Here is a 19022-nt window from a genome sequence, read left to right as displayed (position 1 = left end):
ACCGTAACATGGTCTACTAGTAATGAAGCACGATGGTTGAAAAACCAATAAAGTAGCAAAACAGCAATGAAAGAACAAAATTTGATGAAAATATAGAACAATTTCTATGAATAAATAGGCAGTAACACCAGCTTGTGCTGCCCGTAAACCCAAGAAAAAAATCTTAGAGCACCTGGTATTCCCAGGCGGTCTTCCTACCAAGTACTAACCAGGCCCGGCTCTATTTGGCTGCCGAGATCGGGCGCTTAGAGAGCGGTGTGGCCGTAAGCTGCATTTGACATCATCAACAGCTCTTAAAAACGTTGGAAAAGCAGAATGCATGAAACTTGCTAAGAAGAAGATAAATGTGGCAAAGTACAAAGTACTATAACTGTACTGGTCTGTTACGCCCCTGTCCAGGGGGTCAGGGTGCAACATACAAAGATAAATTAGCATGTTCACTCTCCGATCCCCAAACCAAAATCCAGGATCGAGATGTTCCAACAGAATGATATTTATTTTAAACGAAAGAAAGTGTCAAACAAAACATGACACTACAACTCAGGGCGAACCAAGGCCAACATAATAAACAAAATAAGCCATTTCCCACAGAAAGTGCTAGCTAGCCTGATAGAAATAAACAAACCAAAAGACAGTCGCTAACCCTAACTCCCTAATGTGAAAACAAGAGAAAACAATCAAAAGAAAATGGCTGTTCACCCCTACAGATTTAAAACTATTTACAAAATATACAATTTATAAACAAAACCACGGCATAAAACCTAACAATTCAAAAATGCTAAATAAAGTTTGGAAACCAAGAACAGTAAACAGGTGCTGCTGCCAGAAAGAGCCTCGCTAGCTGTTGGGAACCGTACTTTTAAAACTCCAGGAAGTGTAGGATGGACCAATCAGCTTCCTGTACTGCCCCCCAATCCGGCCAATCAGGCAGGGCACCTATAAGAACAACAAAATAAAAACAACACATATGGCCAGGACCGTAACATGGTCTACTAGTAATGAAGCACGATGGTTGACAAACCAATAAAGTAGCAAAACAGTAATGAAAGAACAAAATTTGATGAAAATATAGAACAATTTCTATGAATAAATAGGCAGTAACACCAGCTTGTGCTGCCCGTAAACCCAAGCAAAAAAGCTTACAGCACCTGGTATTCCCACGCGGTCTTCCTACCAAGTACTAACCAGGCCCGGCTCTATTTGGCTGCCGAGATCGGACGAGATCGGGCGCTTAGAGAGCGGTGTGGCCGTAAGCTGCATTTGACATCATCAACAGCTCTTAAAAACGCTGGAGAAGCAGAATGCATGAAACTTGCTAAGAAGAAGATAAATGTGGCAAAGTACAAAGTACTATAACTGTACTGGTCTGTTACGCCCCTGTCTAGGGGGTCGGGTGCAACATACAAAGATAAATTAGCATGTTCCCTCTCCGATCCCCAAACCAAAATCCAGGATCGAGATGTTCCAACAGAATGATATTTATTTTAAACGAAAGAAAGTGTCAAACAAAACATGACACTACAACTCAGGGCGAACCAAGGCCAACATAATAAACAAAATAAGCCATTTCCCACAGAAAGTGCTAGCTAGCCTGATAGAAATAAACAAACCAAAAGACAGTCGCTAACCCTAACTCCCTAATGTGAAAAAAAGAGAAAACAATCAAAAGAAAATGGCTGTTCACCCCTACAGATTTAATACGAATTACAAAATATACAATTTATAAACAAAACCACGGCACAAAACCTAACAATTCAAAAATGCTAAATAAGGTTTGGAAACCAAGAACAGCAAACAGGTGTTGCTGCCAGAAAGAGCCTCGCTAGCTGTTGGGAACCGTACTTTTAAAACTCCAGGAAGTGTAGGATGGACCAATCAGCTTCCTGTACTGCCCCCCAATCCGGCCAATCAGGCAGGGCACCTATAAGAACAACAAAATAAAAACAACACATATGGCCAGGACCGTAACATGGTCTACTAGTAATGAAGCACGATGGTTGACAAACCAATAAAGTAGCAAAACAGCAATGAAAGAACAAAATTTGATGAAAATATACAACAATTTCTATGAATAAATAGACAGTAACACCAGTTTGTGCTGCCCGTAAACCCAAGCAAAAAAGCTTACATCACCTGGTATTCCCAGGCGGTCTTCCTACCAAGTACTAACCAGGCCCGGCTCTATTTGGCTGCCAAGATCGGACGAGATCGGGCGCTTAGAGAGCGGTGTGGCCGTAAGCTGCATAAAAACGTTGGAGAAGCAGAATGCATGAAACATGCTAAGAAGAAGATAAATGTGGCAAAGTACAAAGTACTATAACTGTACTGGTCTGTTACGCCCCTGTCCAGGGGGTCAGGGTGCAACATACAAAGATAAATTAGCATGTTCCCTCTCCGATCCCCAAACCAAAATCCAGGATCGAGATGTTCCAACAGAATGATATTTATTTTAAACGAAAGAAAGTGTCAAACAAAACATGACACTACAACTCAGGGCGAACCAAGGCCAACATAATAAACAAAATAAGCCATTTCCCATAGAAAGTGCTAGCTAGCCTGATAGAAATAAACAAACCAAAAGACAGTCGCTAACCCTTACTCCCTAATGTGAAAACAGTCCAAGAAAATGGCAGTTCACCCCTACAGATTTAATACTATTTACAAAATATACAATTTATTTAACATGGTCTACTAGTAATGAAGCACGATGGTTGAGAAACCAATAAAGTAGCAAAACAACAGCAATGAAAGAACAAAATTTGATGAAAATATAGAACAATTTCTATGAATAAATAGGCAGTAACACCAGCTTGTGCTGCCCGTAAACCCAAGCAAAAAAGCTTAAAGCACCTGGTATTCCCAGGCGGTCTTCCTACCAAGTACTAACCAGGCCCGGCTCTATTTGGCTGCCGAGATCGGACGAGATCCGGCGCTTACAGAGCGGTGTGGCCGTAAGCTGCATTTGACATCATCAACAGCTCTTAAAAACGCTGGAGAAGCAGAATGCATGACACTTGCTAAGAAGAAGATAAATGTGGCAAAGTACAAAGTAATATAACTGTACTGGTCTGTTACGCCCCTGTCCAGGGGGTCAGGGTGCAACATACAAAGATAAATTAGCATGTTCCCTCTCCGATCCCCAAACCAAACTCCAGTATCGAGATGTTCCAACAGAATGATATTTATTTTAAACGAAAGAAAGTGTCAAACAAAACATGACACTACAACTCAGGGCGAACCAAGGCCAACATAATAAACAAAATAAGCCATTTCCCACAGAAAGTGCTAGCTAGCCTGATAGAAATAAACAAACCAAAAGACAGTCGCTAACCCTAACTCCCTAATGTGAAAATAAGAGAAAACAATCAAAAGAAAATGGCTGTTCACCCCTACAGATTTAAAACTATTTACAAAATATACAATTTATAAACAAAACCACGGCATAAAACCTAACAATTCAAAAATGCTAAATAAAGTTTGGAAACCAAGAACAGTAAACAGGTGCTGCTGCCAGAAAGAGCCTCGCTAGCTGTTGGGAACCGTACTTTTAAAACTCCAGGAAGTGTAGGATGGACCAATCAGCTTCCTGTACTGCCCCCCAATCCGGCCAATCAGGCAGGGCACCTATAAGAACAACAAAATAAAAACAACACATATGGCCAGGACCGTAACATGGTCTACTAGTAATGAAGCACGATGGTTGACAAACCAATAAAGTAGCAAAACAGTAATGAAAGAACAAAATTTGATGAAAATATAGAACAATTTCTATGAATAAATAGGCAGTAAAACCAGCTTGTGCTGCCCGTAAACCCAAGCAAAAAAGCTTACAGCACCTGGTATTCCCACGCGGTCTTCCTACCAAGTACTAACCAGGCCCGGCTCTATTTGGCTGCCGAGATCGGACGAGATCGGGCGCTTAGAGAGCGGTGTGGCCGTAAGCTGCATTTGACATCATCAACAGCTCTTAAAAACGCTGGAGAAGCAGAATGCATGAAACTTGCTAAGAAGAAGATAAATGTGGCAAAGTACAAAGTACTATAACTGTACTGGTCTGTTACGCCCCTGTCTAGGGGGTCAGGGTGCAACATACAAAGATAAATTAGCATGTTCCCTCTCCGATCCCCAAACCAAAATCCAGGATCGAGATGTTCCAACAGAATGATATTTATTTTAAACGAAAGAAAGTGTCAAACAAAACATGACACTACAACTCAGGGCGAACCAAGGCCAACATAATAAACAAATAAGCCATTTCCCACAGAAAGTGCTAGCTAGCCTGATAGAAATAAACAATCCAAAAGACAGTCGCTAACCCTAACTCCCTAATGTGAAAACAGTCCAAAGAAAATGGCTGTTCACCCCTACAGATTTAATACTATTTACAAAATATACAATTTATAAACAAAACCACGGCACAAAACCTAACAATTCAAAAATGCTAAATAAGGTTTGGAAACCAAGAACAGCAAACAGGTGCTGCTGCCAGAAAGAGCCTCGCTAGCTGTTGGGAACCGTACTTTTAAAACTCCAGGAAGTGTAGGATGGACCAATCAGCTTCCTGTACTGCCCCTCAATCCGGCCAATCAGGCAGGGCACCTATAAGAACAACAAATCAAAAACAACACATATGGCCAGGACCGTAACATGGTCTACTAGTAATGAAGCACGATGGTTGACAAACCAATAAAGTAGCAAAACAGTAATGAAGAGAACAAAATTTGATGAAAATATAGAACAATTTCTATGAATAAATAGGCAGTAACACCAGCTTGTGCTGCCCGTAAACCCAAGCAAAAAAGCTTACAGCACCTGGTATTCCCACGCGGTCTTCCTACCAAGTACTAACCAGGCCCGGATCTATTAGGCTGCCGAGATCGGACGAGATCGGGCGCTTAGAGAGCGGTGTGGCCGTAAGCTGCATTTGACATCATCAACAGCTCTTAAAAACGTTGGAGAAGCAGAATGCATGAAACTTGCTAAGACGAAGATAAATGTGGCAAAGTACAAAGTACTATAACTGTACTGGTCTGTTACGCCCCTGTCCAGGGGGTCAGGGTGCAACATACAAAGATAAATTAGCATGTTCCCTCTCCGATCCCCAAACCAAAATCCAGGATCGAGATGTTCCAACAGAATGATATTTATTTTAAACGAAAGAAAGTGTCAAACAAAACATGACACTACAACTCAGGGCGAACCAAGGCCAACATAATAAACAAAATAAGCCATTTCCCACAGAAAGTGCTAGCTAGCCTGATAGAAATAAACAAACCAAAAGACAGTCGCTAACCCTAACTCCCTAATGTGAAAAAAAGAGAAAACAATCAAAAGAAAATGGCTGTTCACCCCTACAGATTTAATACTATTTACAAAATATACAATTTATAAACAAAACCACGGCACAAAACCTAACAATTCAAAAATGCTAAATAAGGTTTGGAAACCAAGAACAGCAAACAGGTGCTGATGCCAGAAAGAGCCTCGCTAGCTGTTGGGAACCGTACTTTTAAAACTCCAGGAAGTGTAGGATGGACCAATCAGCTTCCTGTACTGCCCCTCAATCCGGCCAATCAGGCAGGGCACCTATAAGAACGACAAAATAAAAACAACACATATGGCCAGGACCGTAACATGGTCTACTAGTAATGAAGCACGATGGTTGACAAACCAATAAAGTAGCAAAACAACAATGAAAGAACAAAATTTGATGAAAATATACAACAATTTCTATGAATAAATAGGCAGTAACACCAGTTTGTGCTGCCCGTAAACCCAAGTAAAAAAGTTTACAGCACCTGGTATTCCCAGGCGGTCTTCCTACCAAGTACTAACCAGGCCCGGCTCTATTTGGCTGCCGAGATCGGGCGCTTAGAGAGCGGTGTGGCCGTAAGCTGCATTTGACATCATCAACAGCTTTTAAAAACGCTGGAGAAGCAGAATGCATGACACTTGCTAAGAAGAAGATAAATGTGGCAAAGTACAAAGTACTATAACTGTACTGGTCTGTTACGCCCCTGTCCAGGGGGTCAGGGTGCAACATACTAAGATAAATTAACATGTTCCCTCTCCGATCCCCAAACCAAACTCCAGTATCGAGATGTTCCAACAGAATGATATTTATTTTCAACGAAAGAAAGTGTCAAACAAAACATGACACTACAACTCAGGGCAAACCAAGGCCAACATAATAAACAAAATAAGCCATTTCCCACAGAAAGTGCTAGCTAGCCTGATAGAAATAAACAATCCAAAAGACAGTCGCTAACCCTAACTCCCTAATGTGAAAACAGTCCAAAGAAAATGGCTGTTCACCCCTACAGATTTAATACTATTTACAAAATATACAATTTATAAACAAAACCACGGCACAAAACCTAACAATTCAAAAATGCTAAATAAGGTTTGGAAACCAAGAACAGCAAACAGGTGCTGCTGCCAGAAAGAGCCTCGCTAGCTGTTGGGAACCGTACTTTTAAAACTCCAGGAAGTGTAGGATGGACCAATCAGCTTCCTGTACTGCCCCTCAATCCGGCCAATCAGGCAGGGCACCTATAAGAACAACAAATCAAAAACAACACATATGGCCAGGACCGTAACATGGTCTACTAGTAATGAAGCACGATGGTTGACAAACCAATAAAGTAGCAAAACAGCAATGAAAGAACAAAATTTGATGAAAATATAGAACAATTTCTATGAATAAATAGGCAGAAACACCAGCTTGTGCTGCCCGTAAACCCAAGCAAAAAAGTTTACAGCACCTGGTATTCCCAGGCAGTCTTCCTACCAAGTACTAACAAGGCCCGGCTCTATTTGGCTGCCGAGATCGGACGAGATCGGGCGCTTAGAGAGCGGTGTGGCCGTAAGCTGCATTTGACATCATCAACAGCTCTTAAAAACGCTGGAGAAGCAGAATGCATGACACTTGCTAAGACGAAGATAAACGTGGCAAAGTACAAAGTACTATAACTGTACTGGTCTGTTACGCCCCTGTCTAGGGGGTCAGGGTGCAACATACAAAGATAAATTAGCATGTTCCCTCTCCGATCCCCAAACCAAAATCCAGTATCGAGATGTTCCAACAGAATGATATTTATTTTAAACGAAAGAAAGTGTCAAACAAAACATGACACTACAACTCAGGGCGAACCAAGGCCAACATAATAAACAAAATAAGCCATTTCCCACAGAAAGTGCTAGCTAGCCTGATAGAAATAAACAATCCAAAAGACAGTCGCTAACCCTAACTCCCTAATGTGAAAACAGTCCAAAGAAAATGGCTGTTCACCCCTACAGATTTAATACGAATTACAAAATATACAATTTATAAACAAAACCACGGCACAAAACCTAACAATTCAAAAATGCTAAATAAGGTTTGGAAACCAAGAACAGCAAACAGGTGTTGCTGCCAGAAAGAGCCTCGCTAGCTGTTGGGAACCGTACTTTTAAAACTCCAGGAAGTGTAGGATGGACCAATCAGCTTCCTGTACTGCCCCCCAATCCGGCCAATCAGGCAGGGCACCTATAAGAACAACAAAATAAAAACAACACATATGGCCAGGACCGTAACATGGTCTACTAGTAATGAAGCACGATGGTTGACAAACCAATAAAGTAGCAAAACAGCAATGAAAGAACAAAATTTGATGAAAATATACAACAATTTCTATGAATAAATAGACAGTAACACCAGTTTGTGCTGCCCGTAAACCCAAGCAAAAAAGCTTACATCACCTGGTATTCCCAGGCGGTCTTCCTACCAAGTACTAACCAGGCCCGGCTCTATTTGGCTGCCGAGATCGGACGAGATCGGGCGCTTAGAGAGCGGTGTGGCCGTAAGCTGCATTTGACATCATCAACAGCTCTTAAAAACGCTGGAGAAGCAGAATGCATGAAACTTGCTAAGAAGAAGATAAATGTGGCAAAGTACAAAGTACTATAACTGTACTGGTCTGTTACGCCCCTGTCTAGGGGGTCAGGGTGCAACATACAAAGATAAATTAGCATGTTCCCTCTCCGATCCCCAAACCAAAATCCAGGATCGAGATGTTCCAACAGAATGATATTTATTTTAAACGAAAGAAAGTGTCAAACAAAACATGACACTACAACTCAGGGCGAACCAAGGCCAACATAATAAACAAATAAGCCATTTCCCACAGAAAGTGCTAGCTAGCCTGATAGAAATAAACAATCCAAAAGACAGTCGCTAACCCTAACTCCCTAATGTGAAAACAGTCCAAAGAAAATGGCTGTTCACCCCTACAGATTTAATACGAATTACAAAATATACAATTTATAAACAAAACCACGGCACAAAACCTAACAATTCAAAAATGCTAAATAAGGTTTGGAAACCAAGAACAGCAAACAGGTGTTGCTGCCAGAAAGAGCCTCGCTAGCTGTTGGGAACCGTACTTTTAAAACTCCAGGAAGTGTAGGATGGACCAATCAGCTTCCTGTACTGCCCCCCAACCCGGCCAATCAGGCAGGGCACCTATAAGAACAACAAAATAAAAACAACACATATGGCCAGGACCGTAACATGGTCTACAAGTAATGAAGCACGATGGTTGACAAACCAATAAAGTAGCAAAACAGCAATGAAAGAACAAAATTTGATAAAAATATAGAACAATTTCTATGAATAAATAGGCAGTCACACCAGCTTGTGCTGCCCGTAAACCCAAGCAAAAAAGCTTACAGCACCTGGTATTCCCAGGCGGTCTTCCTACCAAGTACTAACCAGGCCCGGCTCTATTTGGCTGCCGAGATCGGCGGGATCGGGCGCTTAGAGAGCGGTGTGGCCGTAAGCTGCATTTGACATCATCAACAGCTCTTAAAAATGTTGGAGAAGCAGAATGCATGAAACTTGCTAAGAAGAAGATAAATGTGGCAAAGTACAAAGTACTATAACTGTACTGGTCTGTTACGCCCCTGTCTAGGGGGTCAGGGTGCAACATACAAAGATAAATTAGCATGTTCACTCTCCGATCCCCAAACCAAAATCCAGGATCGAGATGTTCCAACAGAATGATATTTATTTTAAACGAAAGAAAGTGTCAAACAAAACATGACACTACAACTCAGGGCGAACCAAGGCCAACATAATAAACAAAATAAGCCATTTCCCACAGAAAGTGCTAGCTAGCCTGATAGAAATAAACAAACCAAAAGACAGTCGCTAACCCTAACTCCCTAATGTGAAAACAAGAGAAAACAATCAAAAGAAAATGGCTGTTCACCCCTACAGATTTAATACGAATTACAAAATATACAATTTATAAACAAAACCACGGCACAAAACCTAACAATTCAAAAATGCTAAATAAGGTTTGGAAACCAAGAACAGCAAACAGGTGCTGCTGCCAGAAAGAGCCTCGCTAGCTGTTGGGAACCGTACTTTTAAAACTCCAGGAAGTGTAGGATGGACCAATCAGCTTCCTGTACTGCCCCTCAATCCGGCCAATCAGGCAGGGCACCTATAAGAACGAGAAAATAAAAACAACACATATGGCCAGGACCGTAACATGGTCTACTAGTAATGAAGCACGATGGTTGAAAAACCAATAAAGTAGCAAAACAGCAATGAAAGAACAAAATTTGATGAAAATATAGAACAATTTCTATGAATAAATAGGCAGTAACACCAGCTTGTGCTGCCCGTAAACCCAAGAAAAAAATCTTAGAGCACCTGGTATTCCCAGGCGGTCTTCCTACCAAGTACTAACCAGGCCCGGCTCTATTTGGCTGCCGAGATCGGGCGCTTAGAGAGCGGTGTGGCCGTAAGCTGCATTTGACATCATCAACAGCTCTTAAAAACGTTGGAAAAGCAGAATGCATGAAACTTGCTAAGAAGAAGATAAATGTGGCAAAGTACAAAGTACTATAACTGTACTGGTCTGTTACGCCCCTGTCCAGGGGGTCAGGGTGCAACATACAAAGATAAATTAGCATGTTCACTCTCCGATCCCCAAACCAAAATCCAGGATCGAGATGTTCCAACAGAATGATATTTATTTTAAACGAAAGAAAGTGTCAAACAAAACATGACACTACAACTCAGGGCGAACCAAGGCCAACATAATAAACAAAATAAGCCATTTCCCACAGAAAGTGCTAGCTAGCCTGATAGAAATAAACAAACCAAAAGACAGTCGCTAACCCTAACTCCCTAATGTGAAAACAAGAGAAAACAATCAAAAGAAAATGGCTGTTCACCCCTACAGATTTAAAACTATTTACAAAATATACAATTTATAAACAAAACCACGGCATAAAACCTAACAATTCAAAAATGCTAAATAAAGTTTGGAAACCAAGAACAGTAAACAGGTGCTGCTGCCAGAAAGAGCCTCGCTAGCTGTTGGGAACCGTACTTTTAAAACTCCAGGAAGTGTAGGATGGACCAATCAGCTTCCTGTACTGCCCCCCAATCCGGCCAATCAGGCAGGGCACCTATAAGAACAACAAAATAAAAACAACACATATGGCCAGGACCGTAACATGGTCTACTAGTAATGAAGCACGATGGTTGACAAACCAATAAAGTAGCAAAACAGTAATGAAAGAACAAAATTTGATGAAAATATAGAACAATTTCTATGAATAAATAGGCAGTAACACCAGCTTGTGCTGCCCGTAAACCCAAGCAAAAAAGCTTACAGCACCTGGTATTCCCACGCGGTCTTCCTACCAAGTACTAACCAGGCCCGGCTCTATTTGGCTGCCGAGATCGGACGAGATCGGGCGCTTAGAGAGCGGTGTGGCCGTAAGCTGCATTTGACATCATCAACAGCTCTTAAAAACGCTGGAGAAGCAGAATGCATGAAACTTGCTAAGAAGAAGATAAATGTGGCAAAGTACAAAGTACTATAACTGTACTGGTCTGTTACGCCCCTGTCTAGGGGGTCAGGGTGCAACATACAAAGATAAATTAGCATGTTCCCTCTCCGATCCCCAAACCAAAATCCAGGATCGAGATGTTCCAACAGAATGATATTTATTTTAAACGAAAGAAAGTGTCAAACAAAACATGACACTACAACTCAGGGCGAACCAAGGCCAACATAATAAACAAATAAGCCATTTCCCACAGAAAGTGCTAGCTAGCCTGATAGAAATAAACAATCCAAAAGACAGTCGCTAACCCTAACTCCCTAATGTGAAAACAGTCCAAAGAAAATGGCTGTTCACCCCTACAGATTTAATACTATTTACAAAATATACAATTTATAAACAAAACCACGGCACAAAACCTAACAATTCAAAAATGCTAAATAAGGTTTGGAAACCAAGAACAGCAAACAGGTGCTGCTGCCAGAAAGAGCCTCGCTAGCTGTTGGGAACCGTACTTTTAAAACTCCAGGAAGTGTAGGATGGACCAATCAGCTTCCTGTACTGCCCCTCAATCCGGCCAATCAGGCAGGGCACCTATAAGAACAACAAATCAAAAACAACACATATGGCCAGGACCGTAACATGGTCTACTAGTAATGAAGCACGATGGTTGACAAACCAATAAAGTAGCAAAACAGTAATGAAGAGAACAAAATTTTATGAAAATATAGAACAATTTCTATGAATAAATAGGCAGTAACACCAGCTTGTGCTGCCCGTAAACCCAAGCAAAAAAGCTTACAGCACCTGGTATTCCCACGCGGTCTTCCTACCAAGTACTAACCAGGCCCGGATCTATTAGGCTGCCGAGATCGGACGAGATCGGGCGCTTAGAGAGCGGTGTGGCCGTAAGCTGCATTTGACATCATCAACAGCTCTTAAAAACGTTGGAGAAGCAGAATGCATGAAACTTGCTAAGACGAAGATAAATGTGGCAAAGTACAAAGTACTATAACTGTACTGGTCTGTTACGCCCCTGTCCAGGGGGTCAGGGTGCAACATACAAAGATAAATTAGCATGTTCCCTCTCCGATCCCCAAACCAAAATCCAGGATCGAGATGTTCCAACAGAATGATATTTATTTTAAACGAAAGAAAGTGTCAAACAAAACATGACACTACAACTCAGGGCGAACCAAGGCCAACATAATAAACAAAATAAGCCATTTCCCACAGAAAGTGCTAGCTAGCCTGATAGAAATAAACAAACCAAAAGACAGTCGCTAACCCTAACTCCCTAATGTGAAAAAAAGAGAAAACAATCAAAAGAAAATGGCTGTTCACCCCTACAGATTTAATACTATTTACAAAATATACAATTTATAAACAAAACCACGGCACAAAACCTAACAATTCAAAAATGCTAAATAAGGTTTGGAAACCAAGAACAGCAAACAGGTGCTGATGCCAGAAAGAGCCTCGCTAGCTGTTGGGAACCGTACTTTTAAAACTCCAGGAAGTGTAGGATGGACCAATCAGCTTCCTGTACTGCCCCTCAATCCGGCCAATCAGGCAGGGCACCTATAAGAACGACAAAATAAAAACAACACATATGGCCAGGACCGTAACATGGTCTACTAGTAATGAAGCACGATGGTTGACAAACCAATAAAGTAGCAAAACAACAATGAAAGAACAAAATTTGATGAAAATATACAACAATTTCTATGAATAAATAGGCAGTAACACCAGTTTGTGCTGCCCGTAAACCCAAGTAAAAAAGTTTACAGCACCTGGTATTCCCAGGCGGTCTTCCTACCAAGTACTAACCAGGCCCGGCTCTATTTGGCTGCCGAGATCGGGCGCTTAGAGAGCGGTGTGGCCGTAAGCTGCATTTGACATCATCAACAGCTTTTAAAAACGCTGGAGAAGCAGAATGCATGACACTTGCTAAGAAGAAGATAAATGTGGCAAAGTACAAAGTACTATAACTGTACTGGTCTGTTACGCCCCTGTCCAGGGGGTCAGGGTGCAACATACTAAGATAAATTAACATGTTCCCTCTCCGATCCCCAAACCAAACTCCAGTATCGAGATGTTCCAACAGAATGATATTTATTTTCAACGAAAGAAAGTGTCAAACAAAACATGACACTACAACTCAGGGCAAACCAAGGCCAACATAATAAACAAAATAAGCCATTTCCCACAGAAAGTGCTAGCTAGCCTGATAGAAATAAACAATCCAAAAGACAGTCGCTAACCCTAACTCCCTAATGTGAAAACAGTCCAAAGAAAATGGCTGTTCACCCCTACAGATTTAATACTATTTACAAAATATACAATTTATAAACAAAACCACGGCACAAAACCTAACAATTCAAAAATGCTAAATAAGGTTTGGAAACCAAGAACAGCAAACAGGTGCTGCTGCCAGAAAGAGCCTCGCTAGCTGTTGGGAACCGTACTTTTAAAACTCCAGGAAGTGTAGGATGGACCAATCAGCTTCCTGTACTGCCCCTCAATCCGGCCAATCAGGCAGGGCACCTATAAGAACAACAAATCAAAAACAACACATATGGCCAGGACCGTAACATGGTCTACTAGTAATGAAGCACGATGGTTGACAAACCAATAAAGTAGCAAAACAGCAATGAAAGAACAAAATTTGATGAAAATATAGAACAATTTCTATGAATAAATAGGCAGAAACACCAGCTTGTGCTGCCCGTAAACCCAAGCAAAAAAGTTTACAGCACCTGGTATTCCCAGGCAGTCTTCCTACCAAGTACTAACAAGGCCCGGCTCTATTTGGCTGCCGAGATCGGACGAGATCGGGCGCTTAGAGAGCGGTGTGGCCGTAAGCTGCATTTGACATCATCAACAGCTCTTAAAAACGCTGGAGAAGCAGAATGCATGACACTTGCTAAGACGAAGATAAACGTGGCAAAGTACAAAGTACTATAACTGTACTGGTCTGTTACGCCCCTGTCTAGGGGGTCAGGGTGCAACATACAAAGATAAATTAGCATGTTCCCTCTCCGATCCCCAAACCAAAATCCAGTATCGAGATGTTCCAACAGAATGATATTTATTTTAAACGAAAGAAAGTGTCAAACAAAACATGACACTACAACTCAGGGCGAACCAAGGCCAACATAATAAACAAAATAAGCCATTTCCCACAGAAAGTGCTAGCTAGCCTGATAGAAATAAACAATCCAAAAGACAGTCGCTAACCCTAACTCCCTAATGTGAAAACAGTCCAAAGAAAATGGCTGTTCACCCCTACAGATTTAATACGAATTACAAAATATACAATTTATAAACAAAACCACGGCACAAAACCTAACAATTCAAAAATGCTAAATAAGGTTTGGAAACCAAGAACAGCAAACAGGTGTTGCTGCCAGAAAGAGCCTCGCTAGCTGTTGGGAACCGTACTTTTAAAACTCCAGGAAGTGTAGGATGGACCAATCAGCTTCCTGTACTGCCCCCCAATCCGGCCAATCAGGCAGGGCACCTATAAGAACAACAAAATAAAAACAACACATATGGCCAGGACCGTAACATGGTCTACTAGTAATGAAGCACGATGGTTGACAAACCAATAAAGTAGCAAAACAGCAATGAAAGAACAAAATTTGATGAAAATATACAACAATTTCTATGAATAAATAGACAGTAACACCAGTTTGTGCTGCCCGTAAACCCAAGCAAAAAAGCTTACATCACCTGGTATTCCCAGGCGGTCTTCCTACCAAGTACTAACCAGGCCCGGCTCTATTTGGCTGCCGAGATCGGACGAGATCGGGCGCTTAGAGAGCGGTGTGGCCGTAAGCTGCATAAAAACGTTGGAGAAGCAGAATGCATGAAACATGCTAAGAAGAAGATAAATGTGGCAAAGTACAAAGTACTATAACTGTACTGGTCTGTTACGCCCCTGTCCAGGGGGTCAGGGTGCAACATACAAAGATAAATTAGCATGTTCCCTCTCCGATCCCCAAACCAAAATCCAGGATCGAGATGTTCCAACAGAATGATATTTATTTTAAACGAAAGAAAGTGTCAAACAAAACATGACACTACAACTCAGGGCGAACCAAGGCCAACATAATAAACAAAATAAGCCATTTCCCATAGAAAGTGCTAGCTAGCCTGATAGAAATAAACAAACCAAAAGACAGTCGCTAACCCTAACTCCCTAATGTGAAAACAAGAGAAAACAATCAAAAGAAAATGGCTGTTCACCCCTACAGATTTAAAACTATTTACAAAATATACAATTTATAAACAAAACCACGGCATAAAACCTAACAATTCAAAAATGCTAAATAAAGTTTGGAAACCAAGAACAGTAAACAGGTGCTGCTGCCAGAAAGAGCCTCGCTAGCTGTTGGGAACCGTACTTTTAAAACTCCAGGAAGTGTAGGATGGACCAATCAGCTTCCTGTACTGCCCCCCAATCCGGCCAATCAGGCAGGGCACCTATAAGAACAACAAAATAAAAACAACACATATGGCCAGGACCGTAACATGGTCTACTAGTAATGAAGCACGATGGTTGACAAACCAATAAAGTAGCAAAACAGTAATGAAAGAACAAAATTTGATGAAAATATAGAACAATTTCTATGAATAAATAGGCAGTAACACCAGCTTGTGCTGCCCGTAAACCCAAGCAAAAAAGCTTACAGCACCTGGTATTCCCACGCGGTCTTCCTACCAAGTACTAACCAGGCCCGGCTCTATTTGGCTGCCGAGATCGGACGAGATCGGGCGCTTAGAGAGCGGTGTGGCCTTAAGCTGCATTTGACATCATCAACAGCTCTTAAAAACGCTGGAGAAGCAGAATGCATGAAACTTGCTAAGAAGAAGATAAATGTGGCAAAGTACAAAGTACTATAACTGTACTGGTCTGTTACGCCCCTGTCTAGGGGGTCAGGGTGCAACATACAAAGATAAATTAGCATGTTCCCTCTCCGATCCCCAAACCAAAATCCAGGATCGAGATGTTCCAACAGAATGATATTTATTTTAAACGAAAGAAAGTGTCAAACAAAACATGACACTACAACTCAGGGCGAACCAAGGCCAACATAATAAACAAATAAGCCATTTCCCACAGAAAGTGCTAGCTAGCCTGATAGAAATAAACAATCCAAAAGACAGTCGCTAACCCTAACTCCCTAATGTGAAAACAGTCCAAAGAAAATGGCTGTTCACCCCTACAGATTTAATACGAATTACAAAATATACAATTTATAAACAAAACCACGGCACAAAACCTAACAATTCAAAAATGCTAAATAAGGTTTGGAAACCAAGAACAGCAAACAGGTGCTGCTGCCAGAAAGAGCCTCGCTAGCTGTTGGGAACCGTACTTTTAAAACTCCAGGAAGTGTAGGATGGACCAATCAGCTTCCTGTACTGCCCCTCAATCCGGCCAATCAGGCAGGGCACCTATAAGAACAACAAATCAAAAACAACACATATGGCCAGGACCGTAACATGGTCTACTAGTAATGAAGCACGATGGTTGACAAACCAATAAAGTAGCAAAACAGTAATGAAGAGAACAAAATTTGATGAAAATATAGAACAATTTCTATGAATAAATAGGCAGTAACACCAGCTTGTGCTGCCCGTAAACCCAAGCAAAAAAGCTTACAGCACCTGGTATTCCCACGCGGTCTTCCTACCAAGTACTAACCAGGCCCGGATCTATTAGGCTGCCGAGATCGGACGAGATCGGGCGCTTAGAGAGCGGTGTGGCCGTAAGCTGCATTTGACATCATCAACAGCTCTTAAAAACGTTGGAGAAGCAGAATGCATGAAACTTGCTAAGACGAAGATAAATGTGGCAAAGTACAAAGTACTATAACTGTACTGGTCTGTTACGCCCCTGTCCAGGGGGTCAGGGTGCAACATACAAAGATAAATTAGCATGTTCCCTCTCCGATCCCCAAACCAAAATCCAGGATCGAGATGTTCCAACAGAATGATATTTATTTTAAACGAAAGAAAGTGTCAAACAAAACATGACACTACAACTCAGGGCGAACCAAGGCCAACATAATAAACAAAATAAGCTATTTCCCACAGAAAGTGCTAGCTAGCCTGATAGAAATAAACAAACCAAAAGACAGTCGCTAACCCTAACTCCCTAATGTGAAAAAAAGAGAAAACAATCAAAAGAAAATGGCTGTTCACCCCTACAGATTTAATACTATTTACAAAATATACAATTTATAAACAAAACCACGGCACAAAACCTAACAATTCAAAAATGCTAAATAAGGTTTGGAAACCAAGAACAGCAAACAGGTGCTGATGCCAGAAAGAGCCTCGCTAGCTGTTGGGAACCGTACTTTTAAAACTCCAGGAAGTGTAGGATGGACCAATCAGCTTCCTGTACTGCCCCTCAATCCGGCCAATCAGGCAGGGCACCTATAAGAACGACAAAATAAAAACAACACATATGGCCAGGACCGTAACATGGTCTACTAGTAATGAAGCACGATGGTTGACAAACCAATAAAGTAGCAAAACAACAATGAAAGAACAAAATTTGATGAAAATATACAACAATTTCTATGAATAAATAGGCAGTAACACCAGCTTGTGCTGCCCGTAAACCCAAGTAAAAAAGTTTACAGCACCTGGTATTCCCAGGCGGTCTTCCTACCAAGTACTAACCAGGCCCGGCTCTATTTGGCTGCCGAGATCGGGCGCTTAGAGAGCGGTGTGGCCGTAAGCTGCATTTGACATCATCAACAGCTCTTAAAAACGTTGGAGAAGCAGAATGCATGAAACTTGCTAAGAAGAAGATAAATGTGGCAAAGTACAAAGTACTATAACTGTACTGGTCTGTTACGCCCCTGTCCAGGGGGTCAGGGTGCAACATACAAAGATAAATTAGCATGTTCCCTCTCCGATCCCCAAACCAAAATCCAGGATCGAGATGTTCCAACAGAATGATATTTATTTTAAACGAAAGAAAGTGTCAAACAAAACATGACACTACAACTCAGGGCGAACCAAGGCCAACATAATAAACAAAATAAGCCATTTCCCACAGAAAGTGCTAGCTAGCCTGATAGAAATAAACAAACCAAAAGACAGTCGCTAACCCTAACTCCCTAATGTGAAAAAAAGAGAAAACAATCAAAAGAAAATGGCTGTTCACCCCTACAGATTTAATACTATTTACAAAATATACAATTTATAAACAAAACCACGGCACAAAACCTAACAATTCAAAAATGCTAAATAAGGTTTGGAAACCAAGAACAGCAAACAGGTGCTGATGCCAGAAAGAGCCTCGCTAGCTGTTGGGAACCGTACTTTTAAAACTCCAGGAAGTGTAGGATGGACCAATCAGCTTGCTGTACTGCCCCTCAATCCGGCCAATCAGGCAGGGCACCTATAAGAACGACAAAATAAAAACAACACATATGGCCAGGACCGTAACATGGTCTACTAGTAATGAAGCACGATGGTTGACAAACCAATAAAGTAGCAAAACAACAATGAAAGAACAAAATTTGATGAAAATATACAACAATTTCTATGAATAAATAGGCAGTAACACCAGTTTGTGCTGCCCGTAAACCCAAGTAAAAAAGTTTACAGCACCTGGTATTCCCAGGCGGTCTTCCTACCAAGTACTAACCAGGCCCGGCTCTATTTGGCTGCCGAGATCGGGCGCTTAGAGAGCGGTGTGGCCGTAAGCTGCATTTGACATCATCAACAGCTCTTAAAAACGCTGGAGAAGCAGAATGCATGACACTTGCTAAGAAGAAGATAAATGTGGCAAAGTACAAAGTACTATAACTGTACTGGTCTGTTACGCCCCTGTCCAGGGGGTCAGGGTGCAACATACTAAGATAAATTAACATGTTCCCTCTCCGATCCCCAAACCAAACTCCAGTATCGAGATGTTCCAACAGAATGATATTTATTTTCAACGAAAGAAAGTGTCAAACAAAACATGACACTACAACTCAGGGCAAACCAAGGCCAACATAATAAACAAAATAAGCCATTTCCCACAGAAAGTGCTAGCTAGCCTGATAGAAATAAACAATCCAAAAGACAGTCGCTAACCCTAACTCCCTAATGTGAAAACAGTCCAAAGAAAATGGCTGTTCACCCCTACAGATTTAATACTATTT

At 41.4% G+C, this 19022-nt stretch overlaps 18 pseudogenes; all 18 read right to left on the bottom strand.

Annotated features, from left to right (window-relative positions):
• Positions 1-1136: 1136 nt before the first annotated feature.
• LOC137109694 (5S ribosomal RNA) lies at positions 1137-1255 on the bottom strand (annotated as a pseudogene).
• Positions 1256-2121: 866 nt separating this feature from the next.
• On the bottom strand, positions 2122-2240 carry LOC137109866 (5S ribosomal RNA; annotated as a pseudogene).
• Positions 2241-2838: 598 nt separating this feature from the next.
• On the bottom strand, positions 2839-2957 carry LOC137109868 (5S ribosomal RNA; annotated as a pseudogene).
• Positions 2958-3824: 867 nt separating this feature from the next.
• LOC137109693 (5S ribosomal RNA) lies at positions 3825-3943 on the bottom strand (annotated as a pseudogene).
• Positions 3944-4800: 857 nt separating this feature from the next.
• LOC137109903 (5S ribosomal RNA) lies at positions 4801-4919 on the bottom strand (annotated as a pseudogene).
• Positions 4920-5786: 867 nt separating this feature from the next.
• On the bottom strand, positions 5787-5895 carry LOC137109998 (5S ribosomal RNA; annotated as a pseudogene).
• An 857-nt stretch (positions 5896-6752) lies between these two features.
• Positions 6753-6871, bottom strand: LOC137109945 (5S ribosomal RNA; annotated as a pseudogene).
• Positions 6872-7728: 857 nt separating this feature from the next.
• Positions 7729-7847, bottom strand: LOC137109776 (5S ribosomal RNA; annotated as a pseudogene).
• An 856-nt stretch (positions 7848-8703) lies between these two features.
• LOC137109863 (5S ribosomal RNA) lies at positions 8704-8821 on the bottom strand (annotated as a pseudogene).
• A 1843-nt stretch (positions 8822-10664) lies between these two features.
• On the bottom strand, positions 10665-10783 carry LOC137109692 (5S ribosomal RNA; annotated as a pseudogene).
• Positions 10784-11640: 857 nt separating this feature from the next.
• Positions 11641-11759, bottom strand: LOC137109902 (5S ribosomal RNA; annotated as a pseudogene).
• Positions 11760-12626: 867 nt separating this feature from the next.
• Positions 12627-12735, bottom strand: LOC137109997 (5S ribosomal RNA; annotated as a pseudogene).
• An 857-nt stretch (positions 12736-13592) lies between these two features.
• On the bottom strand, positions 13593-13711 carry LOC137109944 (5S ribosomal RNA; annotated as a pseudogene).
• Positions 13712-14568: 857 nt separating this feature from the next.
• LOC137109775 (5S ribosomal RNA) lies at positions 14569-14687 on the bottom strand (annotated as a pseudogene).
• Positions 14688-15533: 846 nt separating this feature from the next.
• On the bottom strand, positions 15534-15652 carry LOC137109826 (5S ribosomal RNA; annotated as a pseudogene).
• An 857-nt stretch (positions 15653-16509) lies between these two features.
• Positions 16510-16628, bottom strand: LOC137109901 (5S ribosomal RNA; annotated as a pseudogene).
• An 867-nt stretch (positions 16629-17495) lies between these two features.
• On the bottom strand, positions 17496-17604 carry LOC137109995 (5S ribosomal RNA; annotated as a pseudogene).
• Positions 17605-18471: 867 nt separating this feature from the next.
• LOC137109994 (5S ribosomal RNA) lies at positions 18472-18580 on the bottom strand (annotated as a pseudogene).
• Positions 18581-19022: the final 442 nt, after the last annotated feature.

This window comes from Channa argus, unplaced genomic scaffold (assembly GCF_033026475.1).
Source record: "Channa argus isolate prfri unplaced genomic scaffold, Channa argus male v1.0 Contig004, whole genome shotgun sequence".
Lineage (NCBI taxonomy): Eukaryota > Metazoa > Chordata > Actinopteri > Anabantiformes > Channidae > Channa > Channa argus.
The sequence above is the reverse complement of the archived record's forward strand: the minus strand, read 5'-3'. Positions and strand labels throughout refer to the sequence as shown.